The sequence below is a fragment of the Odocoileus virginianus genome, chromosome 9 (genome assembly GCF_023699985.2).
Source record: "Odocoileus virginianus isolate 20LAN1187 ecotype Illinois chromosome 9, Ovbor_1.2, whole genome shotgun sequence".
NCBI lineage: Eukaryota > Metazoa > Chordata > Mammalia > Artiodactyla > Cervidae > Odocoileus > Odocoileus virginianus.
This window is the reverse complement of record NC_069682.1, coordinates 65,329,770-65,343,915: the sequence shown is the minus strand read 5'-3', so window position 1 is coordinate 65,343,915 and position 14,146 is coordinate 65,329,770. Positions and strand designations below refer to the sequence as shown.

Genomic DNA, 14,146 nt, shown 5'->3' with positions numbered 1-14,146 from the left:
TCTAGGCTTCCCTGGTGGCCCAGATGGTAAAAGCGTCTGCCCGCAATGCGGAAAACTCAGGTTCGATCCCTGGGTCGGGAAGATCCCCTGGAGAAGGAAATGGCAACCCACTCCAGTACTCTTGCCTGGAAAATTCCATGGACGGAGGAGCGTGGTAGGCTACAGTCCATGGGGTTGCAAAGAGTCGGACACGACTGAGCAACTTCACGTAATGGCAATTGAGGAAAAAGCCCTCTGGCTTCTATATGGAGCGAGCACTAGAGAAGATAGTCGGGGAGGGGGCGAGCAGTGACCCAGGGGTGTCAGGCCTTCCCTCGCCCCTAGACCCAGCCTGCTTCTGACCTTCAAGGCAGCTGCAGAGATTCAGACCCCAATCACAGTTTTGGGCAGGTGGCGGTTCCAAGGCCCGGGTTGCCGCAGCCGAGGCCGAGGGGGTGGGGCTGGGGAGGGAACCACCCCCACCATCTTCCGCTACTGGCCCGCCCCGATGGCCCCGCCCCACAGCAGTCCCGCCCCCACAGCCGCCCCCGCCCCCAGCCCCGCCTCTCCCCAGCTGCTGCCTGGAGGAAGCCAGGCTCTGGGCTGTGGTCCTGGGTTGTTCTTCCCTTCCTTTTCTTTTTTTTTTCATTTATTTTTATTAGTTGGAGGCTAATTACTTTACAATATTGTAGTGGTTTTTGCCATACATTGACATGAATCAGCCATGGATTTACATGTTGTTGCCTTTCCCTACCTATGTGCTGAGGCTGCGGGGCTCCTGAGGCCTCTCCTCCCAGTCTTTCAGGGACAGGCTCTGGATGTGGTCAGGGATCCCTAGGCTGGAGGGCAGGAAACTTCCGTTGCTGTCGCCTATTCCTGCCAACCAGGCTGTCGGTGGTAGCCGAGCACTGCCCCAGCCTGACCAGGTTGCCTGGCAGTGTGGGCTGTGGCTGGACAGTTTCCGGCTCCTGCTGTCCTTCCCAGAAAAACGTCAGTTTGACTGAACCCTTTTGAAACCTGTTTGGGATTTCTAGTCGAGGGAAGAACACAGAAAGATCATTAACCACCTGTGAAGGGGAGCTTTCAGGGTGTTCTGAAACCTCCACAGGACTTACCAGCTATCCTGTGTGCTGAACCTTCAGCAAAGGGATCTCTTATTCTTCCTCTTTTTACTTAGATGTACTTTCTGGCCCCGTTCTCTTCCATCTGGTATCCAGACTCATGTCTCAATATGCTTTGCAATTCAAGGAGGGTCTCAAAAGGATGGGCTTCCCCAGTGGCTCAGCAGTGGTTTGATCCCTTGGGTTGGGAAGATCCCTTGGAGGAGGGCATGGCAACCCACTCCAGTATTCTTTTTTTTTTTTTTTTCCCACTCCAGTATTCTTGCCTGGAAAATCTCAAGGACAGAGGAACCTGCTGGGCTACAGTTCATAGGGTCGCAAAGATTTGGACATGAATGAAGTGACTGAGCACACACCCATGCTAGAATGGATGTTCAATATTTTTAAATTTTGTTCAGAAATAGAATAAGAGATGTTAAAAAATACTGTTTAGGGCTCCCCTGGTGGCTCAGTGGTAAAGAATCCGTATCTCAATGCAGGGGACACAGGTTTGATCCCTGATCCAGGAAGATCCCACATGCAGAACAACTAAGCCTGTGTATCACAACTATTGAAGCTGCACTCTAGTGCCCACAAGCCACAACTACTGATCCCATGTACCTCAAGTACTGAAGCCTGCACCCCAGATCCCGTGCTCCACAAGAGAAGCCACAGCACCACAAGTAGAGAGTAGCTCCCCTCGCTGCAACTAGACAAATCAGTGCAGCAACGAAGACCCAGCTCAGCCAAAAATCAGCAAGTAAAAAATTTGTAAAAATATTGTTGAGAGATCAGTTAATGCTAGGCCTTGAATTATATAGGGATGAAGTATATACAGGAGGGTCAGGGACAGCGTAAGTGGGTGGAAGTGGTGAATGAAGCCATGAATAGTGGAGAAAGCGAGTGCTAGGAGGTGGCCCATCTGGCCTTGAATATAGGGTAAAACCATGGGCACTGAGGAGCCACTGATGGTTGCTGAGCAGGAGAGTGACACAATATTGCTAGTCACTGTACCAGTGTAAATGTTATATGCCCCATAGGGTCCTGCTCGATTATATCAACAAATCATCATCATTGGGCTTCCTAAAAGAAAAGCAGTATGTATTCCTGAGTTGAAAGCAATCACTTTTGCCTTATGCATAATTTTTTCTACCTGTTTAGCATCTTTGGGGGGGCTTCCCAGGTGGTGCGAGTAAAACCCACCTGCCAATGCAGGAGACACAAGAGGCGCAGGTTCAATCCCTGGATTGGGAAGATCCCCTGGAAGAGGGCACAGCAACCCATTCCAGTATCCTTACCTGGAGAACCCCATGGACAGAGGAGCCTGGCAGGCTACAGTCCATACGGTCACAGAGAGTGATGTGACTAAGCACACACGCACGTGTGTCTGCCAAGCTCCCTGCTGGTGTGAAATACTGAATTCCAGATTTTTAAAATTTATTTAGGGGCAAGAGAATTAAAATTTAGGGCTTCCCTGGTGGCTTGGATGGTAAAGAATCTGCCTGCAATGCAGGAGACCCAGGTTTGATCTCTGGGTCGGTAAGGTCCCTAGAGAAGGGAATGGCCACCGGCTCTAGTATTCTTGGAAAATTCCATGGACAGAGGAGCCTGGCTGGGTGACAGTCCATGGGTTTGCAAAGAGTCAGATATGACTGAGTGACAAACACTTTCTAACACAAAAGAACTAAAGAGGAAGGAACAAGGAGAAAAGAGATGATACAGGTAGCAATGGGTCAGGGTGGAAGAGAGAAGACTGTCATGGATTTTCCTGGGGTCCCCACCCAGTCAGGTTTCCAAGCAGCTTGAGGAGCAGCCAGGAGTGGGTGAGGGCTGCGTGCCACATATTCTGAGCTTGGTGCCATGTATTATGAGCTGGGGGCCATGTATCATGGGCTGTGGGGGGGCCACGTGGCAGAAACAGTCCTGTTGAGTCACGGGATGCACAGCCACACTGCTTCGTAAAGCTTGGTGTGAGGAGTATTTTTGTTTTTTACAGCCCAGCTGTCTGTGTAATGACTTCCTTCCCTCGGCCTTGCTCACTGAGGTGTCCCTGGGCGACCAGCTGAGTCACCACATTCCTTGCAGCTTAAAACACTGGCCCAAGCACAGCGGCCTGGCTCCTTCATGTAGGTGGGACCTTTGAAGTCTGCTGGAGAGTGCTGTGGAAAGACAGGCTACAGAGCTCCCATCTCCCACCTGTACCTCTCCCCCAAAACATGATTTAAAAAGCAAGTGAAAATAGAAAGTCCATCTGTTAGACACTACGGAATGGCCACAGCCTGAAAAAAAAATTATTTATCAGCAACCATGAAGTCATATAGGACTTCCCCTATTACCCAGCAGATAAAGAATCTGCCTGCAACTCAGGAGACATAGGAGACGTGGGGTCGATCACTGGGTCGGGAAGATCCCTTGGAGGAGGAAACGGCAACCCACTCCAGTATTCTTGCCTGGGAACTCCCATGGACAGAGGAGCCTGGTGGGCTGCAGCCCAAAGGGTCGCAAAGAGTCAGACATAACTGAGTGACTGAGCACATAGCAAATGAAGTCAATGTCAAATAGAATGCAGGGAAGTGGGGAGATGAGGGGTGACCAAGAACTGACACCCCACCCTCTGTCCTGTGGCAGCGTGAAGGGTCCGAAATCCAAGTGAAGAGACTGGGAACGCTCATGCCCAGCTGGAATGGAATGGAAACTTGCTCAGCTTTTCCATAAAATAAACAATAAGCAGGCAGTTTTCAATAAAAAGAAGGATGCATTGGCAGAAAGTTCAGCAGTCTTACTCCTTGAAATATGTTTTAAAGAAAGCTCAGTCAGGTATATAAGAAGACAAGGTGGAGATTATTTATGATAGCCTTGTTCATGGCATAGGTGAGCAGGAAGCAAAAATGAGTTAGTAAACCATGGTGGAGGCTGACCTTGGAATTCTACACAGCACTTGTACATACAATAGCATGGATCGAACTTATAGTTTTAAGTGGGGGAAATCAGTAAAAGAGATTTAAGGCATAATACTTTCCAAGTCTTATTGAAGTATAACTGATGTACAGTAAACCATATGTATTTAAAGAGTACGATTTGAGTTTTGACATGTGTAGATACCCATGAAACCATTACCACTATCAAGCTAACAGATATATCCATCTCCTGGCAAAGTGTGGAGTAGATCTATGTGTATTAAAATGAACAGATGTTGAATACATATTAAGATAGGAAAAAAGTTCAGCAGTGTGTGCAATATAATCCCATAATTAAAAAATGTGTAGGTACCCTGAAAAATCTGGAATAATATATACCAAAATAAACTATTTGTTGTTGTTTAGTCACTTAGCCATGTTTGACGTTTTGCGACCCCCACAGACTGTAGCCCACTAGGTTCCTCTGTCTATGTAATTCTCCAGGCAAGAATACTGGAGTGGGTTGCCACTTCCTTCTCCAGGGGATCTGCCAACCTAGGGATCAAATCCGGGTCTTCTGCACTGTAGGCAGCTTCTTTACCATCCAAGCCACCAGGGCAGCCCCTGGTGGCTATTACAGGTTTTATATAAAGGTCACCATTAAGTGCATGTTCTTTTGTGCCCGGCTTCTTTCACTCCATGTGATTGATTAGAGTCTTCCATGTTGTGTGAAGCCGTAGTTCATTCACTTTTAATGCAGCATATAGCAGCATTCCATTGGGTGAATATACCAAAATTTATCCCTTCAACAAAGTGTTAAGTAAGTGTTAGTCACTCAGTTGTGCCCGACTCTTTGCGACCCCAAGGACTGCAGCCCACCAGGCTCCTCTGTCCAAGAAATTTTCCAGGCAAGGATACTGGAGTGGGTTGCCATTTCCTTCTCCAGGGGATCTTCCCAACCCAGGGATCGAACCTGGGTCTGCTGCATTGCAGGCGGATTCTTTACCGACTGAGCTACAAGGGCATTTGGGTTGGTTCCAGTTTAGGGCTACTACAAATAATGCTGCTGTGAGCATTTTGGTACATGTCTGCTGCTCTGCCTTAGCATGTATTATGGTATGGTTCCAAGTCACTTACATCTATAATCTTGTTATTTCTCTTCTATTTGGCCTACCCGGATTTTGTTCCTGTTTTCCTTTTTTCCTTCTTTTGGATCAGCCAAGTGTTTTTGATTATTGCATTTTATCTTCTGTATTAGATTTTTTAAAGTGTGTTAAAACATACATAACCCAAAATTTACCATTATAACCATGTTTAAATGTGCAGTTCACTAGTTTTAAGTACATTCACATTTTTGTGCGGCCAATCTCCAGAACCATTTTCATCTTGCAAAACTGATATGCTCCATCCATTATGGAATAGTTTCCCATTCATTCCTTTGCTGCTTCCCTAGCAACCACCATTCTACTTTCTATCACTGTGTATTTCACCATTCCAGGTATTTCATATAAACAGAGTCATGTAGTATTTGTCTTTTTGTGACTGGCTTATTTTCTTTTTAAAAAAAAATATTTCTGACTGTGCTGGGTTTTTGTTACTGCACGAGCTTTTCTCTGGCCCATTGCATCATTGACTCAATGGACATGAGTTTTGAGCAAACTCCAGGAGACAGTGAAGAACAGGGAAGCCTGGCATCCTGCAGTCCATGGGGTCACAAAGAGTCAGACATGACTGAGCAACTGAACAACAAATCATGGAAGCCAAATAATAATTAAGATTATTTATTGTATTATTATGCACATTGATGGAAAGCATTATAGACAGAAGAGTTTCTTTCCCACCATAAGATTATTTACATCCATTTATTTAGCTAGGAACACTAGCTTGAAGAGGTACTGGTATATTCTATTTGAAATTATTTCTCTAGAGCAAACCATTGTCTTACAGTTGGAGCATGTTGAAGAAGAAATTGTTTTCTCATAAGCTTTTTTTATTCTTTTGAGTCTCAATCACTGAGTTCAAGGGACTTTGAGAGAATCCTGGTGTCCTGAATGTCCTGATAAATACATTAATATCAAGCATTTTATTTGTATTCTGATAATATTCTTAGATCCATACAAATGTTGGTTGGTTTGTGAAGCTCATATTTCTCCCGCCAGTACTATGACACTTGAAGAATATTTGTTTTGAAAGTTTCGCACCAATTTTCATACCACGGTGCTTCCTGTCCCATTTCTTCCTTTATTGTTCTTTTGCTCTTGTTTACCTGTCTGCTGCCTTCTGCTGCCTGAGGACTTCTTTGGTTGACAGACCACATCTTCTTCCTGCCATGCATAGGTATTTTCCTGCCAGGTATCTAAGTTACCTGATCAGGAGACTGGTGAATAAAAGGCATATGGTGTGTAGCTGCTAATCTATCAGAGAAGCCTGTGCTACCCCCTGGGATGCCAGTCTAACGGTTCTGTCTTCTTAATGATTTCCTGAGTTTTCCTTTTAGTCGATGTCATGTCCTTAAAATAGTCAAGAGTCCAGTTGTTCTGAAGCTTTTTGCTGTGTTGTCACATTCCCATTTCCTCCTTCAGTCTTTACACCTGTGGGTGCATCTTCATCCCAGAACCCTTCCACATCTGTCTGCTAAGGAGCTGATGAATAATCAACTCTAGTTGGCAGAGTTATTTGATCTCCCCTTAATTTCTGTCCTCTGTCAGATCAGCATACTAATCTCTTTAGGAATGAGAATACTGTTGCTGGGCGGGTTTGTACTTTAACTAATCAAAACTGTGATGATGGCCCTGGTGGGAATCAAAACCAGCCCCTTCCTCCCCGCATCTTCCCAGCAGAGGCTCCAGTCAAATTACTCTTTAATTAATATATTAAACCAGTTTTATATGTCTTTGGTTTTTTTGTAGTTTCATTGTGATGTGTCTAGATGGAGACTGATTTTAATTTATCCTGATCTGAACTTTTAAAAATTTATTTCATTGGAGGAGAATTGCTTTACAATATTGTGTAGTTCTGATTTGAATTTATTTGGTTTACCTATGACTAGATATCTTTCATAAGTTCTAGAGAATCCTCAGACACTATCTTTTCTTTCTTTTTTTTTTTATAAAGTTTTATTAAAGTATAAAGGAGATAGAGAAAGCTTCTGACATAGACATCGGAAGGGGGTAGAAAGAGTACCCTGACACTATCTTTTCAAATATTGCTTCTATCTCATCCTTTCTCTTTTTCCTGTAGAAACAATCTTAAGGTTAGACTGATGTAAATTTTTTCCTAACAGATTAAAAAAATTTTTTTTTACTAACTCCTTGAAGTGCTAACAGTTTAGGATCCCTTTAATCTGTATTCAGAGTTTGACATTATCTAGACAACTCAGATGACTTGAAGCCAGGCTGCATCTGTGAAAGGAATGGATCACTTCCAGTCCACACCTTAAAGTTCTTCAGGATCCTAGATTAAAGTGTAAAGAGTTTTGTTGACTGGGAATTTGCATATCACACTGAGGAGTCTAAGAAGGGGTGGGCAGTTGTGGATTTGTCAAGTCTGATTGATCAGAGGCAGCATTTTGTTAATATTTTTTAATTGAAGTATAGCTGATTTACAGTGTGTTAATTTCTGCTGTACAGTAAAGTGATTCAGTTGTACATATACATATGTACGTTCCTTTTTAAAAATATTCTTTTCCATTATGGCTTATCATAGGATATTGACTGCCCTTTGATATACAGCAGGACCTTGCTGTTTATCCATTCTATATTTAAAAGCTTACATCTGCTAACCCAGCCTCCCACCCCATCCCTCTCCTAAGTCCTCCCCTTGGCAACCACCAGTCTGTTCTCTATGTCTGTTTTTCTATTTCTATTTCCTAGGTTCATTTGTGTCATATTTTAGATTCTACAGATAAGTGATATCATACATACTATTTGTCTTTGACTTAACATCACTTAGTATGATGATCTCTAGTTGCATCCATGTTGCTGCATTCTTATATCATTCTTTTTTATGGTTGAGTAATATTCCATTCTACATATGTACCGTATCTTCTATATCCATTCCTCTGTTGATGGATATTTAGGTTGTTTGTGTGTCTTGACTATTGTGAATAGTGCTGCTATGAACATAGGGTGCATGCATCTTTTCGGATAATAGTTTTGTCTGGAGGAAGCCCAGCAGTGGGATTGCTAGATCATATGGTAATTCTATTTTTAGTTTTCTGAGGAACTTCCATACTGTTCTCCACAGTGGTTGTATCAACTTACGTTAAAGGGCAGCTTGTTGAATCCTAGTGCTGTGGCTCATTGTGGGAAAAGGAGGAAGGCAGGCTGGGCTAGACTAGGGCTAGGGAAACACAACCAGCCACAGAGATGGGTGGTCATGGCCGAGGTAAACTAATGCACAGGGTCTACCAGGTGAGGAGGGGCGGTGAGAAGCCAGGACTGTAGAGAAGCTGCGGATGTGACTAGGGTGGCTCTGTAACCCGAGGCCGCTGTTCACTGGGGCCAGAAGCAAGTTCTCTTCCCTGATTCTGAGCAGCTTGGCTGGCCAGTGTCTCCTCCAGGCCAACCAGCAGCCACCTGTATAGCCTGGGCTGGGTCTGGGCACTCTGGACAGCTTCATTACTGTTCTGTCTACATCCATTGTGAGCCTTCCATTCTGAACTGCACCCAACAGGTTGTCCCTGCACCTTTACTGAAGGGTTCCTAGAATACAGCTCAGATTATTACCACCACCTTCAAGGCCCTGCATGATCTGGCTGGCCCCCGTCCACCTCTCCAGCCTGACCTCCTCCCTCTATCCGCCTCCTCGTCCCTGTGCCTTCTTCGTCTTTGTTTAAACCACCACGCACCCTGGATGGCTGCAGGTCTATGCATGAGCAGTTCTCTCTAAAGGGAGCATTCTTCTCCCACATTTTCCGACTGTGATGGGCTAGATGTGTACGTACCTGCAAAATCCATACGTCAAAGCCCTAACTCCCAGTGTGGCTATATTGGGAATAAGGAAATAATTACGGTTGAATGAGATCTGGAGAGTGGGACCCTGATCCAGGACGGTTAGTGTCCTTATAAGAAGAGATACCAGAAAGTTCACTCCCCTTCTGTCTCCCTGCTCATATACGAGGACACAGCAAGAAAGCAGTTGTGTGCTAGTCAGGAAGAGAGTCCTCACCAGAAACTGCATGTGTTGGAAGCTTGATCTTGGAATTCCAGCCTCAAGAATTTGAAAAATATTACTTTCTGCTGTTTTAAGTCATCTAGTCAAAGGTATTTTGTTATGGCAGCCCAAGCACACCAATACATGGTTTAATTAGAAGTTTAATTAGATCTCAGTTTACAGTTTATTTAGATCAATACAGCTTAATTAGATCTCATACCAACTACTTCCCTAAACATTTTTTCTTTCCATATTGAATCTTAGTTGCTCGGCACAGGCTTTAGGGCTTAGTTTGCTGTTAGTTCTCCAACCAGAGATGGAAACCGAATATACTGCATTGGCAGGGGGACTCTTAACCACTGGACCACCAGGGAACTCTCACTCTAAGCATCTTTGATCCAAAGTCTCCTATTTTGGGGATCTTATGGTACCAGGCATCATGTAAGATTTCTATTTTTGATTATTTGATCAACGTCTGCCTGACATACTAGACTGTAAATTCCATGAAGGTTTCTGGTTTTATTCAAAGCTATACACCCAGAACCCAGTATACAGCCAGGTACATAGTAGGTACACAATACATATTTACTGGGAAAGAGAGTGGTGGGGGGAACAGATAATGCCTCGGGTTGGGAGGGTTTTATGGACATTCAAGTTCATCTTGGGTCCAGCAGCACCCCTCAAGCCCTCTCTACTGACAAAGCCTAACATTGTGCCACTGGTAAAAGACACATGCTAGCAGAATTCAGCTCCAGCATCACAAAGCGTGGCAAGGAAGGATGGATTTAGAGCAGAGAGACAATAAATTGGCACAACTGGATTCAGAACTTTACTTAAAACGATGGATGGGACTTTCTCTTTAATCTTTGGGTTCTCATCATGCATCAGACACCATGTCAATAGCAACATGTGGATTATCTCATCCAATTCTCACAAAAACATTAGGGGGTTAAGTCAGTTACTTGAGCTCATACAGCATGTAAGTGGGGAAGACAGAATTCAAACTCAGGAGGTCTGGATTTAAATCCTACTTACTTACAGTCTACACTAACTGCCTCTGGGGGATGGGAATGCCTCTGGGATTTTTTTTAACTCCAGAATTTCTAAAGGCAAGATAAGGATTAACTATGACATGAACTATAGGGCTTCTCTGGTGGTCCAGTGGTTAAGAATCCTCCTTGCAATGCAGGGGACACTGGTTCGATTCCTGGTCCAGGAAGATCCCACAGGCCACAGGGCAAATAAGCCACAACTACTGAGCCTGTGCTCTAGAGCCCGTGCTCCACAGTAAGAGGAGCCACTGCAATGAGAAGCCCACGCACTGCAACTAGAGAGCAGCCTCTGCTCACACAGCTAAAGAAAGCCCGCTTGCAACAACGAAGACCCAGGAGAGCTAAAGATAAATAAATAGAATTTTTTTTAAAAAAAATGAACCATGTACTGTTGATTAAGGTAAGGGGGTCTGTCACTACCCTGCTTCTACAGAATTCTCTTCCTTCTAACCCTCAGGTCATGGCTAGTTACTGCCTTTCTGTGCTCTGAGGCACTGTGACAACCTCATTCTTGACAAGGAGCCGGCACAGAAATCACAGAGAATGTTTTACCTTCTCTTCCTGCAGTTGTTTACAGCTCAGACTCCCGCTTGTGATTCTATGGCACTGGCTACTGCTCGGAGCTGTGCAGTGAATGTAGCATTCAAATAGCCATCATTAGAATGCTTTTGGTTTCAACTAATAAAAAAATCCAGCTCAAGTTAGAATCAATAATAGAGGGAATGCATTGATTTATGTGACTTGGTTGGTAAATGGGATTCAGGTAAACTTTGGTTGGCATTTCAACACTCTTTCTCTCCAGTTCTTTCTACTTTTCCTGATTTCATGGGTTTGCTTCACCTTTAGGCTGGCTCTTCTCATTGTACCAGAATAGCTGACAGGGCTTCTTACTGACACCCAGGGAGGGAGTGAAGGCTTTTACCCAATTGCTGTGAAGAGGTAAATATTGAGTACTGATAGATGTAATCCCGGGTAAAAGGTCTGTCTTTGCAGCGATCAGTAGAAGGTATATTGTGTGATGGACTGTAGTCTGTCAGGCTCCTCTGTCCGTGGGGATTTTCCAGGTAAGATGACTGGAGTGGGTTTCCATTTCCTTCTCCAGGGAATCTTCTCAACCCAGGGATTGAACGTGCGTCTCTTGAATACTCCTATATTGGCAGGCGGGTTCTTTACCACTAACACCACGTGGGAAGACCAACAGTCAATTGAATTGAAGCTCTATACTTGCATGTGGGAGATGGGGGTCCAGCCCACCCAAATTGCCTCAGGCTGTACAATGGGAAGTGGGGTAGACTGGATGTTAGGAAGATGCATCTGTCAGGATAGGCTAGATTTTGCTTTGGTAACAAACAAGCCCTGGCCTTGCTTTTCAAACAGCAAAGGTTTGTTTCTTACTCATACATGTCTGCTTGGGTCATTATGCTGTGTTTTCTCACTCCAGGACCCGGACTGATGGAACTGTCACCTCCTCAAGCAGGTCTATGGCTGTGGCTGAGGGAAAAAGGATAAAAAACAGCTTTCTAGCTCTTAAAGTTTGGGCTGAGAGTGATGTGCTTCTACTTGCAATGTATGGACCAAAACAAGTCCCATGGCCGCTCCTGACTCCAAGCTGTGAGGAAGTATTAGCCTATCATGTGCTTGGGAAAAAAACCAGAATTATCTGGTGACGTAACATTAATGTCAACTATCACAAAGGGCTTACGGGGACCACCCCAGCTTTTCCCTACTTTTTGTTGGGAAAAAAAAAAAACTTTGTTTTGATTGCTACATTAAAAAAAAAGAGACCTTCATACTGTGCAGAAATCAGGTGTTTTCCTGATTTCTGATCAAATGTCTCTCAGTTATTTTGCCATTAAGCAGAATCAATGGATCTATGAGGGACTTCTTTTAAGATACCTCCTAAAATAATGTCCTTTTTGTGGTCTTGATCAACACAAATGGATTCCTAGTGAAACTCATGACTTGTAAGCCGACCCCGATTATTCTGGGGGAGGGGGACACCTGACTCAAATTAGGCCAATTAGGGCCTCTTTTCTGGGATTGTGGAATTGGAATGATCAGGGATTTTTCATGTCTCTCATGTCTCTCCTTTGAAAGTGGTTGATCATTGAAAGTGGTTGAGAGATAGATTTCCCATTGGAAGCAGAGGAAACAAGTTTGCAAGGAGAGTCTTACTGGCAACTCTTGCTATGCTTCCATTTCATCCAAAAGCCCAGCTGGGTCCTTGCTGCTGGCCTAAGAATCCACTCCCACCTCCCCCTGTCCCCACTTCCAAAAGCTTTAAGATCAGTTCCCCTCTTGTTTTTCTTAAACTGGATTGATGGGTTACTGGTAACTTGTAGCCAGAAAACTCCTAATCAATACATGTTCTTTGCCTCTGGAACCGGACACAAAGAAGTCACAGGTGTAGCCCATTCCAGTAAAACAGAGGTCAGGTTGTAGTTCTATTGCATCAGCTGTATTTCTGGCAACTTTTCTGCTTGAGATAGTTCATCGGAAGGTGAGTGAGTGCAGGTGACATTATTATAGGGATCACCTGGAATTCACTTAAAACTTTTTTTTTTGGGAAAATGATTTGTCTCCCTGGGTAAACATTATTTGCCACATACCTCCCAACACAGATATTAAGTGTACACTATCTCCTCTGCCCGAGGTCCTCTCCTCTTCATCTCTTTAGACCCAGCCTCAGTGTCACCTCCTCTGAGAAATCTTTCCATGCTCTCCTATATAGAACAAGTGATGTTCTTCTCTTTGCTTTCCAAAGCAGTTGACACATACATCTAGTGTTACATATTTTCTTCCAGAATTTCTTTACACATCTGGCTCCTCTGAAATATCACGTTCCTCAATGGTTGGGAGAGTGCCTTTATCTCTGCATCCCACAGTGTTGCGTTGGAATAGATGCTCAGAAAAGTTTGTTGACTAAATGGGAGTTTTAAATGAGAGGATCATACCCCACGTACAGTCATCCCTCAGTATCTGTGGGGGGCTGGTTCCAGCATCTGTTGCAGATCCAATATCCATGGATGTTCAAGCCCCATAGGTGGCCCTCCATACCCCTGGTTCTGCATCCTGGGATTCAACAGGCCATGGATCGTGAAATATGGTGGTTTGTCTTTTTTTTTTTTTTTTTTAGTTCTTCCACTTTATTGCTACCAACCCATCTCCCTCCACCCTCATGCACACATGCTCAGTCATGTAACCCCATGGACTGCAGCCCACCAGGCTCCTCTGTCCATGGACTTTTTCAGGCAAGAATACTGGTGTGGGTTGCCATTTCCTTCTCCATGGTTTGTCTTTATTGAAAAGGATACACGACCTGCACAGTTCAAATCCATGTTGTTCAAGGGTCAACTGTATATATACTTAACTCATTAAAGAAATATTTATTGAATATCTCAGCATGACAGGCCATGTTCCAGATGCTGCAGATAGGTAACACAAAGTTTCTGGTCTCAGAATGTTACAGATGTTATTCAGCTCATTAGAACATGAGGAAAAGTAAAGATGATGGGAGACAGTGATGGAGGACTTGCTGTTTCAGTAGACTATTCTGGGAAAGTTTCTGGGGAGGTGACTTCTGAGTAGAAGTTTGGATGAAGGGCACATGCCTTTCTGATATCTTGGCGGAAGAAACAACAAGTGCAAAGGTCCTGAAGTAGAAGTGAGTCTGCACGTTTCAGGAGCAGGAAGGTTAGTATGGAGGGAAAGGAGTGAGTGGGTGGAGTGGATAGAGATACAACTAGAGAGGTGGGAGAGTATAAGGAGCCGGGGGAGAAGATCACTTAGGATCTTGGAGGCCCTCAAAAAAAAAATTTTAGTGTTTGAGTGAGATGGGAAGCCATTGAAGGCTTTAGAAGAGGGAAGTAGGTTTTGAGTTAGGATTTAATATAGTCTCTCTGGCTGTCTGTGAAGGCAGAGGGGAATCACCAAGAGTGGTTTGGAAGTTATTGCAATCATTCCA

General features: G+C 44.2%; 1 pseudogene; it reads right to left on the bottom strand.

The window, feature by feature from the left end:
* Positions 1-733: 733 nt before the first annotated feature.
* Positions 734-8,934, bottom strand: LOC110122272 (receptor-binding cancer antigen expressed on SiSo cells pseudogene; annotated as a pseudogene).
* Positions 8,935-14,146: the final 5,212 nt, after the last annotated feature.